Raw genomic sequence first — 18,236 nt, forward strand, 5'->3', positions numbered from 1 at the left:
CTGATCGGAGGTGTAACCAGCTGTGAATCCATCACTCCCACAGTCTCGGTGTCTCGATTACCAGCAGTGAAAGTTAATAACACAGGTCCCCCTGCTGGCTGGGTTACCCAGTGAAATATCGAGTTTCGTACAGAGCATGGACAACACAAAAAAAACCAGATCAATTGTTTAACCCCCCCCCCCCCCCCCTCCGGTGCTGTACCTGTCCTGGGAGTGTTTGATGGGGGAAAGCATTGTCAGCTGAACCTCGTTGCTGCAACCAGCGCTCAGCACCTGCAATTAGGCAGCAGCAAATCCTGTACTGTACCTGTCCTGGGGAGTGTTTGATGGGGGAAAGCATTGTCAGCTGAACCTCGTTGCTGCAACCAGCACTCAGCACCTCCAATTAGGCAGCAGCAAACCCTGTGCTGTACCTGTCTTGGGAGTGTTTGATGGGGGACAGTTTGATGGGGGACAGTGTAGAGGGAGCTTTACTATGTATCTAATACAATGCAGAAACATTCTCCCCTCTCTCTGGGTGAAGATATTTCTCCTGAATTCCTGTGTGGATTTATCGGCCACTGTTTTCGAACCAAGACCCCGAGTTCTGACCTCTCCCGTAAGTGCTAACATCTTTTTTCTGTCTTCCCAGTTCAATTCCTTTCTGAATTTTCCGTCTTTTTCCGGAACAGGACCGGAATCTCTTTCAGCTTTCCGGATCGGTGGAACTTCTCAGTTCAGACATCTCCGCTCCCTCATTTCCCGACACCGACCCTCTCCCCTGGCGACTCCCCGAGGCTGAACCCAGAATCTTCGTAACCTCGGTGTCACATTCGACCCGGAGATGAGCTTCCGGACTCCGATCCGCCTCCTCGCTGGGGCTGCCTATTTCCACCTCCGTAACATCGCCCCACTCCGCTCGCCACCCACACCCCTCCCTCAGCTCATCGACAGCGGGAACCCTCATCCCTGCCTTTGCTCCCTCCAGACTGGACTATTTGGGTGCTCTCCGGTCCCGCTCTTCCACATTCCACTCTCCATAAACTTCAGCTTGTCCCGAATTCTGCCGTTCCCTCCTCCCCACCGTGTCCTAACTCACACCCGGTCGCATTCCCCCTCCATCACCCTCCCCGTGCTCGCTGACCCTACACAGGCTCCCTCTCCAACAACACCTCAATTTTAAAGTTTACATCCTCGTTTTCAAATCTCTCTCTATCTCTGTAACCTCCTCCAGTCCTCTACAACCCTCCCTATCTCAGTAACCTCCTCCAGTCCTCTACAACCCTCCCTATCTCTGTAACCTCCTCCAGTCCCCGACAACCCTCCCTATCTCTGTAACCTCCTCCAGTCCTCTACAACCCTCCCTATCTCTGTAACCTCCCCCAGCCCCTACAACCCTCCCTATCTCTGTAATCTCCTCCAGTCCTCTGCAACCCTCCCTATCTCTGTAACCTCCTCCAGTCCTCTGCAACCCTCCCTATCTCTGTAACCTCCTCCAGTCCCCGACAACCCTCCCTATCTCTGTAACTTCCTCCAGCCCCCGACAGCTCTCCCGATCACTGTAACCTCCTCCAGTCCCTACAACCCTCCCTATCTCTGTAACCTCCTGCAGTCCCTACAACTCTCCCTATCCCTGTAACTTCCTCCAGCCCCCGACAACCCTCCCTATCTCTGTAACCTCCTCCAGTCCCTACAACCCTCCCTATCTCGGTAACCTCCTCCAGTCCCTACAACCCTCCCTGTCTCTGAAACCTCCTCAAGTCCCCTAAAACCCTCCCTATCTCTGTAACCTCCTCCTAATCCGACAACCCTCCCTATCTCTGTAACCTCCTCCAGCCCCCGACAACCCTCCCTATCTCTGGATCCTCCTCCAGTCCCAGCCTCTTACCCATCCCCCGATTCCCATCGCTCCACCATTGGGGGCCGTGTCTTACCTCCCTGGAGGCCCCGAGCTCTGGAATTCCCTCCCTCAACCTCTCTCCCTCTCTCTCCCTCTCTCACCTCCTTTCTGATGCTCCTGAACACCTCCCTCTTTGACCGATCCCTCATCCCTCCTCACATGTCTCGGGGCTAAGATTGTAATGTTCTTGTGTGATATCTTGGCACATTTTTCGAATGTTAAAAGTCCTTTATGAAGATAAGTTTTTACACGGTGAATGGTAATGACCGGGAATGGACCAGCTGACCTGCTCAGGTAGTAAAATCATCTGAGATAGGAACAGGAGGAGGCCATTCAGCCCCTCTCACCCCTGTTACACAGGAACAGGAGGAGGCCCATTCAGCCCCTCTCACCCCTGTTACACAGGAACAGGAGGAGGCCCATTCAGCCCCTCTCACCCCTGTTACACAGGAACAGGAGGAGGCCCATTCTGCCCCTCTCGAGCTTGTTACACAGGAACAGGAGGAGGCCCATTCAGCCCCTCTTGAGCTTGTTACACAGGAACAGGAGGAGGCCATTCAGCCCCTCTCACCCCTGTTACACAGGAACAGGAGGAGGCCCATTCTGCCCCTCTCGAGCTTGTTACACAGGAACAGGAGGAGGCCCATTCAGCCCCTCTCACCCCTGTTACACAGGAACAGGTGGAGGCCCATTCAGCCCCTCTCACCCCTGTTACACAGGAACAGGAGGAGGCCCATTCAGCCCCTCTCACCCCTGTTACACAGGAACAGGAGGAGGCCCATTCAGCCCCTCTCACCCCTATTACACAGGAACAGGAGGAGGCCCATTCAGCCCCTCTCACCCCTATTACACAGGAACAGGAGGAGGCCCATTCAGCCACTCTCACCCCTGTTTCACGGGAACAGGAACCGACCCGATTGAGTCCTTTAATCACCTCAAAACCCTCCTCGATTAGATCCCCCCCTCAATCCTCGACACTCAAGGGTGCACGAGGCCAGTCTGTGCAGCCCCGCGATCGTACTGATGTACCTGCCCCGCACCCCCTCCGAGGCTGGTCGGTCCATCCTGAGGACGATGCCCAGAACTGGACGCAGTTACTCCAGTTAAGGTGTAACTGGAGCTTGACACCCTTGCTGATAGGAGGTGTAACCAGCTGTGAATCCATCACTCCCACAGTCTCGGTGTCTCGATTACTAGCAGTGAAAGTTAATAACACAGGTCCCCCTGCTGGCTGGGTTACCCAGTGAAATGTCGAGTTTTATACAGAGCATCGACAACACAAAAAAAAACAGATCAATTGTTTAACCCCATCCCCCGGTGCTGTACCTGTCCTGGGAGTGTTTGATGGGGGAAAGCATTGTCAGCTGAACCTCGTTGCTGCAACCAGCACTCAGCACCTCCAATTAGGCAGCAGCAAACCCTGTACTGCACCTGTCCTGGGGAGTGTTTGATGGGGGAAAGCATTGTCAGCTGGACCTCGTTGCTGCAACCAGCGCTCAGCACCTCCAATTAGGCAGCAGCAAATCCTGTACTGTACCTGTCCTGGGGAGTGTTTGATGGGGGAAAGCATTGTCAGCTGAACCTCGTTGCTGCAACCAGCGCTCAGCACCTCCAATTAGGCAGCAGCAAATCCTGTACTGTACCTGTCCTGGGAGTGTTTGATGGGGGAAAGCATTGTCAGCTGAACCTCGTTGCTGCAACCAGCGCTCAGCACCTCCAATTAGGCAGCAGCAAATCCTGTACTGTACCTGTCCTGGGGAGTGTTTGATGGGGGAAAGCATTGTCAGCTGAACCTCGTTGCTGCAACCAGCGCTCAGCACCTCCAATTAGGCAGCAGCAAACCCTGTACTGTACCTGTCCTGGGGAGTGTTTGATGGGGGAAAGCATTGTCAGCTGAACCTCGTTGCTGCAACCAGCACTCAGCACCTCCAATTAGGCAGCAGCAAACCCTGTGCTGTACGTATTCTGGGGAGTGTTTGATGGGGGACAGTGTAGAGGGAGCTTTACTCTGTATCTAATACAATGCAGAAACATTCTCCCCTCTCTCTGGGTGAAGATATTTCTCCTGAATTCCTGTGTGGATTTATCGGCCACTGTTTTCGAACCAAGACCCCGAGTTCTGATCTCTCCCGTAATTGCTAACATCTTTTTTCTGTCTTCCCAGTTCAATTCCTTTCTGAAATTTCCGTCTTTTTCCGGAACAGGACCGGAATCTCTTTCAGCTTTCCGGATCGTTGGAACTTCTCAGTTCAGACATCTCCGCTCCCTCGTTCCCGACACCGACCCTCTCCCCTGGCGACTCCCCGAGGCTGAACCCAGAATCTTCGTAACCTCGGTGTCACATTCGACCCGGAGATGAGCTTCCGGACTCCGATCCGCCTCCTCGCTGGGGCCGCCTATTTCCACCTCCGTAACATCGCCCCACTCCGCTCCCCACCCACACCCCTCCCTCAGCTCATCGACTGCGGGAACCCTCATCCCTGCCTTTGCTCCCTCCAGACTGGACTATTTGGGCGCTCTCCGGTCCCGCTCTTCCACATTCCACTCTTGGTAAACTTCAGCTCATCCCGAATTCTGCCGCTCCCCCCTCCCCACCATGTCCTAACTCACACCCGGTCCCGTTCCCCCTCCATCACCCTCCCCCTGCTCGCTGACCCTACACAGGCTCCCGGTCCGACAACACCTCAATTTTAAAATTTACATCCTCGTTTTTAAATCTCTCCCTATCTCTGTAACCTCCTCCAGTCCCGACAACCGTCCCTATCTCTGTAACCTCCTCCAGTCCTCTACAACCCTCCCTATCTCTGTAACCTCCTCCAGTCCTCTACAACCCTCCCTATCTCTGTATCCTCCTCCAGTCCCTACAACCCTCCCTATCTCTGTAACCTCCTCCAGCCCCCGGCAACTCTCCCGATCACTGTAACCTCCTCCAGTCCCGACAACCCTCCCTATCTCTGTATCCTCCTCCAGTCCCTACAACCCTCCCTATCTCTGTAACCTCCTCCAGTCCCTACAACTCTCCCTATCCCTGTAACCTCCTCCAGTCCCCGACAACCCTCCCTATCTCTGTAACTTCCTCCAGCCCCCGACAACTCTCCCTATCTCTGTAACCTCCTCCAGTCCCTACAACCCTCCCTATCTCTGTAACCTCCTCCAGTCCCTACAACCCTCCCTATCTCGGTAACCTCCTCCAGTCCCTACAACCCTCCCTATCTCTGAAACCTCAAGTCCCCTAAAACCCTCCCTATCTCTGTAACCTCCTCCTAATCCGACAACCCTCCCTATCTCTGAATCCTCCTCCAGTCCCAGCCTCTTACCCATCCCCTGATTCCCATCGCTCCACCATTGGGGGCCGTGTCTTACCTCCCTGGAGGCCCCGAGCTCTGGAATTCCCTCCCTCAACCTCTCCGCCTCTCTCTCCCTCTCTCACCTCCTTTCTGATGCTCCTGAACACCTCCCTCTTTGACCGATCCCAACCCTCCTCACATGTCTCGGGGCGAAGATTGTAATGTTCTTGTGTTATATCTTGGCACATTTTTCGAATGTTAAAAGTCCTTTATGAAGATAAGTTTTTACACGGTGAATGGTAATGACCGGGAATGGACCAGCTGACCTGCTCAGGTAGTAAAATCATCTGAGATAGGAACAGGAGGAGGCCATTCAGCCCCTCTCACCCCTGTTACACGGGAACAGGAACCGTCCCGATTGAGTCCTTTAATCACCTCAAAACCCTCCTCGATTAGATCCCCCCCCTCAATCCTCGACACTCAAGGGTGCACGAGGCCAGTCTATGCAGCCCCACCATCGTACTGATGTACCTGCCCCGCACCCCCTCCGAGGCGGGTCGGTCCATCCTGAGGACGATGCCCAGAACTGGACGCAGTTACTCCAGTTAAGGTGTAACTGGAGCTTGACACCCTTGCTGATAGGAGGTGTAACCAGCTGTGAATCCATCACTCCCACAGTCTCGGTGTCTCGATTACCAGCAGTGAAAGTTAATAACACAGGTCCCCCTGCTGGCTGGGTTACCCAGTGAAATATCGAGTTTCATACAGAGCATAGACAACACAAAAAAAAAACAGATCAATTGTTTAACCCCATCCCCCGGTGCTGTACCTGTCCTGGGAGTGTTTGATGGGGGAAAGCATTGTCAGCTGAACCTCGTTGCTGCAACCAGCACTCAGCACCTCCAATTAGGCAGGAGCAAACCCTGTACTGTACCTGTCCTGGGGAGTGTTTGATGGGGGAAAGCATTGTCAGCTGAACCTCGTTGCTGCAACCAGCACTCAGCACCTCCAATTAGGCAGCAGCAAACCCTGTGCTGTACCTGTCTTGGGAGTGTTTGATGGGGGACAGTGTAGAGGGAGCTTTACTCTGTATCTAATACAATGCAGAAACATTCTCCCCTCTCTCTGGGTGAAGATATTTCTCCTGAATTCCTGTGTGGATTTATCGGCCACTGTTTTCGAACCAAGACCCCGAGGTCTGATCTCTCCCGTAATTGCTAACATCTTTTTTCTGTCTTCCCAGTTCAATTCCTTTCTGAAATTTCCGTCTTTTTCCGGAACAGGACCGGAATCTCTTTCAGCTTTCCGGATCGTTGGAACTTCTCAGTTCAGACATCTCCGCTCCCTCGTTCCCGACACCGACCCTCTCCCCTGGCGACTCCCCGAGGCTGAAACCAGAATCTTCGTAACCTCGGTGTCACATTCGACCCGGAGATGAGCTTCCGGACTCCGATCCGCCTCCTCGCTGGGGCCGCCTATTTCCACCTCCGTAACATCGCCCCACTCCGCTCCCCACCCACACCCCTCCCTCAGCTCATCGACTGCGGGAACCCTCATCCCTGCCTTCGCTCCCTCCAGACTGGACTATTTGGGCGCTCTCCGGTCCCGCTCTTCCACATTCCACTCTCCATAAACTTCAGCTTGTCCTGAATTCTGCCGTTCCCTCCTCCCCACCGTGTCCTAACTCACACCCGGTCGCATTCCCCCTCCATTACCCTCCCCGTGCTCGCTGACCTACACAGGCTCCCTCTCCAACAACACCTCAATTTTAAAATTTACATCCTCGTTTTCAAATCTCTCCCTATCTCTGTAACCTCCTCCAGTCCTCTACAACCCTCCCTATCTCAGTAACCTCCTCCAGTCCTCTACAACCCTCCCTATCTCTGTAACCTCCTCCAGTCCCCGTCAACCCTCCCTATCTCTGTAACCTCCTCCAGTCCTCTACAACCCTCCCTATCTCTGTAACTTCCCCCAGCCCCTACAACCCTCCCTATCTCTGTAACCTCCTCCAGTCCTCTGCAACCCTCCCTATCTCTGAAATCTCCTCCAGTCCTCTGCAACCCTCCCTATCTCTGTAACCTCCTCCAGTCCCCGACAACCCTCCCTATCTCTGTAACTTCCTCCAGCCCCCGACAACTCTCCCTATCTCTGTAACCTCCTCCAGTCCCTACAACCCTCCCTATCTCTGTCACCTCCTCCAGCCCCTGCAACCCTCCCTATCTCTGTAACCTCCTCCAGTCCCTACAACCCTCCCTATCTCGGTAACCTCCTCCAGTCCCTACAACCCTCCCTATCTCTGAAACCTCCTCAAGTCCCCTAAAACCCTCCCTATCTCTGTAACCTCCTCCTAATCCGACAACCCTCCCTATCTCTGGATCCTCCTCCAGTCCCAGCCTCTTACCCATCCCCCGATTCCCATCGCTCCACCATTGGGGGCCGTGCCTTTCCCTCCCTGGAGGCCCCGAGCTCTGGAATTCCCTCCCTCAACCTCTCCGCCTCTCTCTCTCTCCCTCTCTCACCTCCTTTCTGATGCTCCTGAACACCTCCCTCTTTGACCGATCCCTCAACCCTCCTCACATGTCTCGGGGTAAGATTGTAATGTTCTTGTGTGATATCTTGGCACATTTTTCGAATGTTAAAAGTCCTTTATGAAGATAAGTTTTTACACGGCGAATGGTAATGACCGGGAATGGACCAGCTGACCTGCTCAGGTAGTAAAATCATCTGAGATAGGAACAGGAGGAGGCCATTCAGCCCCTCTCACCCCTGTTACACAGGAACAGGAGGAGGCCATTCAGCCCCTCTCACCCCTGTTACACAGGAACAGGAGGAGGCCATTCAGCCCCCCTCACCCCTGTTACACAGGAACAGGAGGAAGCCCATTCAGCCCCCCTCACCCCTGCTGCACGGGAACAGGAGGAGGCCCATTCAGCCCCTCTCACCCCTGTTACACAGGAACAGGAGGAGGCCATTCAGCCCCTCTCACCCCTGTTACACGGGAACAGGAGGAGGCCATTCAGCCCCCATCACCGCTGTTACACAGGAACAGGAGGAGGCCCATTCAGCCCCTCTCACCCCTGTTACACGGGAACAGGAGGAGGCCCATTCAGCGCCTCTCACCACTGTTACACAGGAACAGGAGGAGGCCCATTCACCCCCTCTCACCCCTGTTACACAGGAACAGGAGGAGGCCCTTTCAGCCCCTCTCACCCCTGTTACACAGGAACAGGAGGAGGCCCATTCAGCCCCTCTCACTCCTGTTACACAGGAACAGGAGGAGGCCCATTCAGCCCCTCTCACCCCTATTACACAGGAACAGGAGGAGGCCCATTCAGCCCCTCTCACTCCTGTTACACAGGAACAGGAGGAGGCCCATTCAGCCCCTCTCACCCCTATTACACGGGAACAGGAGGAGGCCCATTCAGCCCCCTCTCACCCCTGTTAAACGGGAACAGGAACCGACCCGATTGAGTCCTTTAATCACCTCAAAACCCTCCTCGATTAGATCCCCCCCTCAATCCTCGACACTCAAGGGTGCACGAGGCCAGTCTATGCAGCCCCACCATCGTACTGATGTACCTGCCCCGCACCCCCTCCGAGGCGGGTCGGTCCATCCTGAGGACGATGCCCAGAACTGGACGCAGTTACTCCAGTTAAGGTGTAACTGGAGCTTGACACCCTTGCTGATAGGAGGTGTAACCAGCTGTGAATCCATCACTCCCACAGTCTCGGTGTCTCGATTACCAGCAGTGAAAGTTAATAACACAGGTCCCCCTGCTGGCTGGGTTACCCAGTGAAATATCGAGTTTCGTACAGAGCATCGACAACACAAAAAAAAAACAGATCAATTGTTTAACCCCACCCCCCGGTGCTGTACCTGTCCTGGGAGTGTTTGATGGGGGAAAGCATTGTCAGCTGAACCTCGTTGCTGCAACCAGCGCTCAGCACCTCCAATTAGGCAGCAGCAAACCCTGTACTGTACCTGTCCTGGGGAGTGTTTGATGGGGGAAAGCATTGTCAGCTGAACCTCGTTGCTGCAATCAACACTCAGCACCTCCAATTATGCAGCAGCAGACCCTGTTTTTTTTTTTGTCGAGGGGGCCTTTATTCCTCAGGCCCCCTTTATACATTTTTTATGTCGAGGGGGCCTTTATTCCTCAGGCCCCCTTTATATACACACTTATATTTTTAAAATAACTTTATTAAAAACAGAAATAAACAAAAACTCAAATTAAAATGCCATTCTCGGCGTCGACGATGCACTCCAGTCCCTGCGGTGCCCACCGGTCGCGGAAGGCCTCAAGCGTACCGGCGGACACTGCATGCTCCTTTTCCAGGGACACCCGGGCGCGAACGTAACCGCGGAAGAGGGGCAGGCAATCGGGGAGGACGGACCCCCCGACGGCCCGCAACCTGGACCTGTGAATTGCCACCTTGGCCAGGCCCAGGAGCAGACCGACGAGGAGATCCTCCTCCCGGCCCAAGCCCCTCCGCACCGGGTGCCCAAAGATCAGGAGCGTGGGACTGAAGTGCAGCCAGAATTTGAGGAGCAGCCCCTTCAGATACTCAAATAGGGGCTGCAACCTCGCACACTCCATATAAATGTGGAACACGGACTCGTCCAGGCCGCAGAAAGTACAGCTGGCCTGGGAGTCCGTGAACCTACTTAAAAGCCTATTGCACGGGACTGCTCTGTGCAGCACCCTCCACCCCAGGTCCCCGATGTAAAGGGGGAAGACTCCCGCGCAGAGAGACCTCCATCGGGGTTTCCCCTCGCCGCCAGATGGCAACGCGGACCGCCAGGGCGTGTCCGGCCGGCTGACGAGGGCGAGGAAGTGGAGAGTGTGCAGGAGCAGCCCGTACAGGAAACCTCTTCGCGCCGATTGGAATGGCACGGAGGGCATTTCCAAGAGGCGGCTCGGGTTGTGCGGGACCGGCTCCCGAGGAGGGTTTCGCGGCCTGGGTCCGATGAGCAGTTCCGGCCGAGCGGGGGTCAGCTCGGCCGGGATCGCTCCGCACTCCCGAGCCCCCATCGTCACCCGCAGTGAGGGGCGTCCCGGGGGTTTCGGCTACTCCTCCGCCCGCCGGACCGTCCCCGGAGTCGGCCGCCCGGACAGCCGAGGCGCTCTCCTCCGCCGGCGGGGGAGTGCCCTGACTGGAGGCGACCATGTTCCAGACTCGGAAAAGATCCGGGTAAAAGACAGGCAACTCCCTCAGAGAGGCGCGGCTAACGGACTCCACCGGGAGCTGCGTGTCGTCTTGAAGGCAGTGACACTGGCGGAAAAAATACGTCGCCAGCGCACACCATCTGGGAGGACGCTCGACGTACAGGTATCTCTGCAGGGTCCGAAGGCGGAGAGTCGCAGCCTGGGTGCGGACGCACACCAGCGACTGACCGCCCTCCTCAATCGGGAGACTCAGGACCGCGGCAGAGACCCAGTGTTTCCTCTTGCCCCAGAAGAAATCGACGAGTTTCTTCTGGATCTTGCTGGCAAATACAGGGGGCGGGGCCAAAGTGACCAACCGGTACCACAGCATGGAGGCCACCAGTTGGTTTATGACCAACGCTCGGCCCCTGTAGGAAAGCACTCGGAGCAGTCCTGTCCAGCGCCCCAGCCGAGCGGTGACTTTCGCCTCCAACTCCTGCCAGTTTGCCGGCCAGGCTTCCTCAGCGGGGCTAAGGTGGACTCCCAGATAGAGGAGGTGCGTGGTGCTCCACGCAAAAGGTGTCATCTCCTCCGGCAGGGAGTCCACCCGCCACTGACCAACCAGGAGTCCGGAACATTTCTCCCAATTGATCCTCGCGGAGGACGCGGCAGAAAAGTTCTGCTGGCAGTCGCGCATCCTCCGCAAGTCAACGGGATCTGTGATTGCGAGGAGCACGTCGTCGGCGTAAGCCGAGAGGACGACCCGCATGGCCGGCTCGCGCAGAGCCAATCCCGTCAACCTCCTGCGAAGCAGGCACAGGAAGGGCTCCACGCAGATGGTATACAATTGGCCGGACATGGGGCACCCCTGACGCACTCCTCTCCCAAATCGAAGGGGCGCCGTCAAGGACCCGTTAACTTTGACTAGACACTCTGCGGCGGCGTATAAAAGTCGGGCCCGGGCCACGAAGTGCGGCCCGAGTCCGAAAGCGCGCAGAGTCCCGAAAAGGTAATCGTGATCCACCCTGTCGAACGCCTTCTCCTGATCGAGGGAGAGAAAGGCGACCGACTGACCAGTCCTCTGGGAAAGATGGATCAGGTCCCGGACCAGGTGGATGTTGTCCTGGATGGACCGGCCCGGGACCGTGTAGGACTGGTCGGGGTGGATCATGTGGGCCAGCACGGAGCCCAGGCGGGTAGACATAGCCCGGGCAAAGATCTTATAATCCGTGCTGAGGAGGGAGACCGGACGCCAGTTTTTAAGCAGGCGGAGATCGCCCCTCTTCGGCAGCAGGACGATGACCGCCCTGCGCCACGAGAGGGGCATCTCCCCGGTCGCCAGGCTTTCCCCCAGGACCCCCGCGTAATCGTCCCCCAGGACGTCCCAGAACACCCTGAGGAACTCCACGGTCAACCCATCCAGCCCTGGGGATTTGCCCCTCGAGAGCTGGTGGAGGGCGCCAGTCAGCTCCGCCAACGTGAGCGGAGCCTCCAATCCTTCGGCGCCCTCCGGGCTGACCTGCGGCAGGTCCTCCCACAAAACTCTGCGCGCATCCTCGCTGGACGGATCCGGAGAGAACAACGCACTGTAATAAGTCCGGACCAGGAGGCCCATTCCCTCCGGATCCGTGATGGAGGATCCGTCGTCGGCCAGCAGCTCGACGAGCTGCTTACGGACCCCCCGCCATTTTTCCAGCGAGTAGAAGAAGGGTGAGGCGCGGTCCAAATCTTCCAGGATCTGGATCCGCGACCTCACGTACGCGCCTCGGGACCCTATGAGCTGCAGGTTCCTCAGCGCGCCCTTCTTCTCTTTGTACGCCTGCCACAGGGCCGGGTCCGCGACGGCATGACCGAGGCGGGATTCCAAGTCGAGCACCTCCCTCTCAAGGCGCCCGATCTCGGCTTCCCGCCTCTTGGTCGACCCCTTCGCGTACTCCTGACAGAAGACGCGGATGTGAGTCTTGCCCACATCCCACCATAGCCTCAAGGAGGGGAAGCCCCCTTGCTTCCTTCTCCAGTCGGCCCAGAATCGACAGAACGAGTCCCGAAATCGCACGTCCTCCAGCAGCCGGTTGTTAAAGTGCCAGTACGCGGACCCCGCCCGCGTGCGGAGCAGAGTGAACTCCGGCCACACCAGGCGGTGGTCCAAGCACGGCACCAGCCGCATGGAGGCCGCCGAAACGCGGGAGACGTACGCCTGCGAAATGTAGAGGCGGTCGATTCGCGACCCCCCTCCTCCAGACCTCCACGTGAAGGCGCTGGAGTCGGGATGGAGATTCCGCCAGACGTCCACCAAGTTAAGGGAGCTGATCAGTCCCCTCAACTTCTCCACCGACGCTTGGCCGCGCTGGGGACCGGAGCGATCCCCCACCTCGAGGGTGCAGTTAAAATCCCCCCCGAGGATGATGCACTCGCCACTATCGATGGAGCTCAAGAGAGCGGACACTTCTTCAAAGAAGCGCGCTTGCAAAGCGCCGGGCCTGGGCGCGTACACGTTCACAAAGTGGAGCGGCACGCTACCCAGGCGAACGGCGAGGTGGAGCAAGCGGCCCGGCACTAGCTCCTTGACCCCCAAGATCTCCGGCTGAAAAGTCGTGGCCAACAAGATAGCCACCCCACTAGAAATAGGGGTGAGGTGACTCATGTAGACCCCACCCTGCCACTCCAGGAGCCAGGTGGCTTCGTCTCCCGGAACGGTGTGGGTTTCCTGCAGAAAGCTCACCGCGTATCTCCCTTCCCTGAGGACTGAGAGATTGTGAAATCTGCGGTGAGCCCCTCTGCTGCCGTTGATGTTGAGGCTGGCTATGGTTATCTTCATGTCAAAGGTACGTAAAACCCGTCACCAACAGCTCACTGTGAGGAGGGAGTGGAAGTGCACCTGGCCCTCCACTCCCCCAGCAACCCATTGAGGAACACATTAAAACGGCGCCTCTCAACCAGTTTCACGCCCGCGCGCTTGCCCGCTATCTTAAGGGCGGCACGGACGGACTGGATGATCAGCGCCAGATTCGACCAACGGTCGAGGGCCAGCTGAACTTTATTGCGGCAACCTCTGCAAGCCGCGAGGAAATCCCGGAGTTCCGCCGTGGGGATGAGAGGAGATTCGGTGGGAGGCACGAGGGACTCCACCACCTCACTGGCGATGGAATCAAGATCATCCTCCGTGCCCCGCACCAAATCCCCATCCTCCTCCGGGTCGTCACCACCAGCGGCCGACACATCCACCACACACTGTGGGGCGGACGTCCCGGCCGCGCCAGCTGGTCCCGCCTCCGTCACGATCCCACCCCCAGGATCGATGGCGGAGGAGTCCTCTCTGGGTTCTATTGTGAAACTGAAGCCTGTAGGCACCAGCGGTTCAGGACCCCCCTCCACCTCCATCCCCAGGCCAACAAGTGGTCCAGGGGAGACAGAAGTTCCGGACTCCGGGAAACCAGCCGGAGCCGAGACTGGAGGCGGCGAGAGGAGGCCATCTCCCGCTCCGCCAGCACCCACAGGCCCAGCAGATGGGGCAGCATTCTCAGTTATCACTGGGTCGGGTGTCTCCTGGTTGGTGGTGGACTCCGGCTGGGAGGCCCGACCCTCTGGGGCCTCGCCCTCCCCTTCATTCAGGGCACCCGACCCAGTAGCAGTGGCGGAATGGGCGGTTTCCCCAGGCTCCCCCACCACAAGCAGGGCCCCACTTACTCCTTCAGGAGGGGCCTCACGTACCGGGGCCATCCCCTCCCCTCCATCCTGAGGAATAGGGAGCACCTGCCCGGACTTTGCAGCCTTGGTGGTGGCGGTAGGGGGCACCTGAGGACCAGAAACAGGAGGCAGCTCCCCTCCAACAGATGGGCCCTGCACCTCAGGGCCCTGTGTTATTTCTGTGGATGGGTGCCTTCTCCTCTTTTTCCCACTAGGGCGCGGAGGCTCAGAGACCTCCATGTCATCAGAGGCCTCCGCCTCCGCACCCTTTTTTCCTTTTTTAGTCACCCTGGGCCTGAGCCCAGCCCTGGGACAGGTGGATTCCATGGGAATGGGCTTTGGGCTGAGCTCAGGCTCGGGTTGAGTCAAAGTGTCCAGGGGACGCGCCTCACGATGTTTCTTTTTTCCCCGCGTCTTCCTTCCGCTCGGACGGACGCTCCCCTCCCCGCCAGAGGCTGTGAAAACCACAGCCTCCGGAACCGACTGAGCGGTGTCTGTTGGATGTGCGGGGGGAGTGGGAGGAGGTGCTGTGGAACCACTCTGGGCTGCCGAGGTGGAGCTGGCGGCCGGGAGGTTGGGGCAGTTCTTACGAACATGCCCCACCCCCTTGCAGACGTGGCACCGCGCCCCGTCCGAGGTCCAAAAGACGCGGTAGGCCGTCCCCTGGAACTCCACATTAAATTGGCCCTCCGTGTCCTCCTCCCGCGCCAGCTGCATAAATAACTGGCGGCGGAAGGAGTACACATGTTGGGGGCTGTGCTCCCGAAGACCAAGCCGGACTGGGGTGATCCCCGACCTCACCTCCCCCAGATGGTGCAGGTGGGGGAGGAGGAGCTTACTGGGAATGAAGGGTGGGACGTTGGACAACATTATCCGATGCGCAGTGGCCCCCAGAGGGTCCACTGGCAGGAAGGTCCCCCCCACAGTGAGCCCTTTACTCAGGGCCAAGGACACCGCCCGCTCGGTCTTCAAAAAGAACACAGCCTTCCCATACATCTTTGAGGCCGCAACAATGGCCGAGGGGCCGACAACCATGGCCATTGCCTTAACGCAGGCCTCAATAGACATGTTGGGGTGGGGATAGCTCTTCACCCCATGGCTGCATGTCAATAATTTAAAGGGTGACGGGGCCACGTGGGCAGCCACAGAAGCTGCAGCTGCGTAGGTAGTAGAGGGCCCCGCCACCGGTGATGAAGGGCTTGCCATGGGTCCAAGAGCTAAACCCACCCCAAATTGTGGACTTGCACACTAAATAACAGATTCACAGAAAAATTTGAAAAGACAAACAAACAACAGGTTAGTGGAGAGGCTGAGGTAATAGAGGAGAGGCAAAGGCAGGCTGGAAGGGATGACTTGCTTTCTGGAGGTGGTGCTCACAGTACACTTAAAACAAACAGTCTTTGAAGTTGGTCTTCTGGTTGGGGGAGTCGTCTTCACCTGGGTCAGCTGAAGCTGCCCAGGCACTATCTATCCCCTTCCGTCTGTTTAGCTGGGCAGCTTCAGCTGACCCAGGCTGGGCAGCTTCAGCTGACCCAGGCTGGGCAATTGGGGTGGGGAGGGAGCTTCCCTTGTGCAGCAGCACAGATTCCTGCTGAATTGGCAGCCCCACCCCTTGTTGTTCCAGCCACTTGTTCCTCCCCCAACAGTCCAAAGTAAATTACTGGTGTTCAGCACCCACCTCCAGACAAAGCCTTGTTTCCAAAAAATGTCCCTTTCTTCTCTTTAATGGAGACTGTTGTTGGAGTTTTCCTCTGCTTGTTGGTAGCTGCTCTCCCTTGCTCAGTGCAGCTCCTCTCTCCACCTCTGCAACCTCCAACTGCCACCAGCACTCTCAGCTGCACCTCATTGAGGCTCTCAACACTCAGGCTCCCAAATCAGAGAGCAGCCAATCCCAGTGCTGTATCTGTCCTGGGAGTGTTTGATGGGGGACAGTGTAGAGGGAGCTTTACTCTGTATCTAACCCCCCGTACTGTACTTGTCCTGGGGAGTGTTTGATGGGGGAAAGCATTGTCAGCTGAACCTCGTTGCTGCAACCAGCACTCAGCACCTCCAATTAGGCAGCAGCAAACCCTGTGCTGTATGTGTCCTGGGGAGTGTTTGATGGGGGACAGTGTAGAGGGAGCTTTATTCTGTATCTAACCCCCCCATGCTGTACCTGTCCTGGGAGTGTTTGATGGGGGAAAGCATTGTCAGCCGAACCTCGTTGCTGCAACCAGCACTCAGCACCTCCAATTAGGCAGCAGCAAACCCTGTGCTGTATGTGTCCTGGGGAGTGTTTGATGGGGGACAGTGTAGAGGGAGCTTTATTCTGTATCTAACCCCCCCCCCATGCTGTACCTGTCCTGGGAGTGTTTGATGGGGGAAAGCATTGTCAGCTGAACCTCGTTGCTGCAACCAGCACCTCCAATTAGGCAGCAGCAAACCCTGTGCTGTACCTGTCTTGGGAGTGTTTGATAGGGACAGTGTAGAGGGAGCTTTACTCTGTATCTAATACAATGCAGAAACATTCTCCCCTCTCTCTGGGTGAAGATATTTCTCCTGAATTCCTGTGTGGATTTATCGGCCACTGTTTTCGAACCAAGACCCCGAGTTCTGATCTCTCCCGTAATTGCTGACATCTTTTTTCTGTCTTCCCAGTTCAATTCCTTTCTGAATTTTCCGTCTTTTTCCGGAACAGGACCGGAATCTCTTTCAGCTTTCCGGATCGTTGGAACTTCTCAGTTCAGACATCTCCGCTCCCTCGTTCCCGACACCGACCCTCTCCCCTGGCGACTCCCCGAGGCTGAACCCAGAATCTTCGTAACCTCGGTGTCACATTCGACCCGGAGATGAGCTTCTGGACTCCGATCCGCCTCCTTGCTGGGGCTGCCTATTTCCACCTCCGTAACATCGCCCCACTCCGCTCCCCACCCCCCCACCCCCTCAGCTCATCGACTGCGGGAACCCTCGTCCCTGCCTTCGCTCCCTCCAGACTGGACTATTTGGGCGTTCTCCGGTCCCGCTCTTCCACATTCCACTCTTGGTAAACTTCAGCTTGTCCCGAATTCTGCCGTTCCACCCTCGCCACCGTGTCCTAACTCACACCCGGTCCCGTTCCCCCTCCATCACCCTCCCCCTGCTCGCTGACCCTACACAGGCTCCCGGTCCGATAGCACCTCAATTTTAAAATTCACATCCTCGTTTTCAAATCTCTCCCTATCTCTGTAACCTCCTCCAGTCCTCTACAACCCTCCCTATCTCAGTAACCTCCTCCAGTCCTCTACAACCCTCCCTATCTCTGTAACCTCCTCCAGTCCTCTACAACCCTCCCTATCTCTGTAACCTCCTCCAGTCCCCTACAACCCTCCCTATCTCTGTAACCTCCTCCAGTCCTCTACAACCCTCCCTATCTCTGTAACCTCCTCCAGTCCCCTACAACCCTCCCTATCTCTGTAACCTCCTCCAGTCCTCTACAACCCTCCCTATCTCTGTAACCTCCTCCAGTCCCCCTACAACCCTCCCTATCTCTGTATCCTCCTCCAGTCCCCTACAACCCTCCCTATCTCTGTAACCTCCTCCAGTCCCCCTACAACCCTCCCTATCTCTGTAACCTCCTCCAGTCCCCCGACAACGCTCCCTATCTCTGTATCCTCCTCCAGTCCCCTACAACCCTCCCTATCTCTGTATCCTCCTCTAGTCCCTACAACCTTCCCGATCTCTGTAACCTCCTCCAGTCCCCTATAACCCTCCCTATCTCTGTAACCTCCTTCAGCCCCCTACAACCCACCCTATCGCTGTAACCTCCTCCAGCCCCTCCGACCCTCCGAGATCTGTGCTCTCCTCCACTCCCGGCCTCTTGCCCATCCCCCGATTCCTTTTGCTCCACCACTGGAGAGAGCCTTTGAGTTGGGAGTAGGGCATTGAGTGAGGAGGGGAGTATTTGGAGGGTGGTGTTTAGTTGGGAGTAGGGTATTGATGAGGAGGGGGGTATTTGGAGGGTGGTGCTGAGTTGGAAGTCGGGTATTGATGAGGGGGTATTTGGAGGGTCGTGTTGAGTTGGGAATAGGGTATTGATGAGGAGGGGGTATTTGGGGGATGGTGCTGAGTTGGGAGTAGGCTATTGATGAGGAGGGGGAATTTGGAGGGTGGTGTTGAGTTGGGAGTACGGTATTGAGTGAGGGAGGTTTTTGGAGGGAGCTGTCGAGTGGGGCATAGGGTATTGATTGAGGAGTGGATATTGAGTGAGGAGGAGGTATT

The sequence above is a fragment of the Heterodontus francisci genome, unplaced genomic scaffold (genome assembly GCF_036365525.1).
Source record: "Heterodontus francisci isolate sHetFra1 unplaced genomic scaffold, sHetFra1.hap1 HAP1_SCAFFOLD_323, whole genome shotgun sequence".
Taxonomy (NCBI): Eukaryota; Metazoa; Chordata; class Chondrichthyes; order Heterodontiformes; family Heterodontidae; genus Heterodontus; species Heterodontus francisci.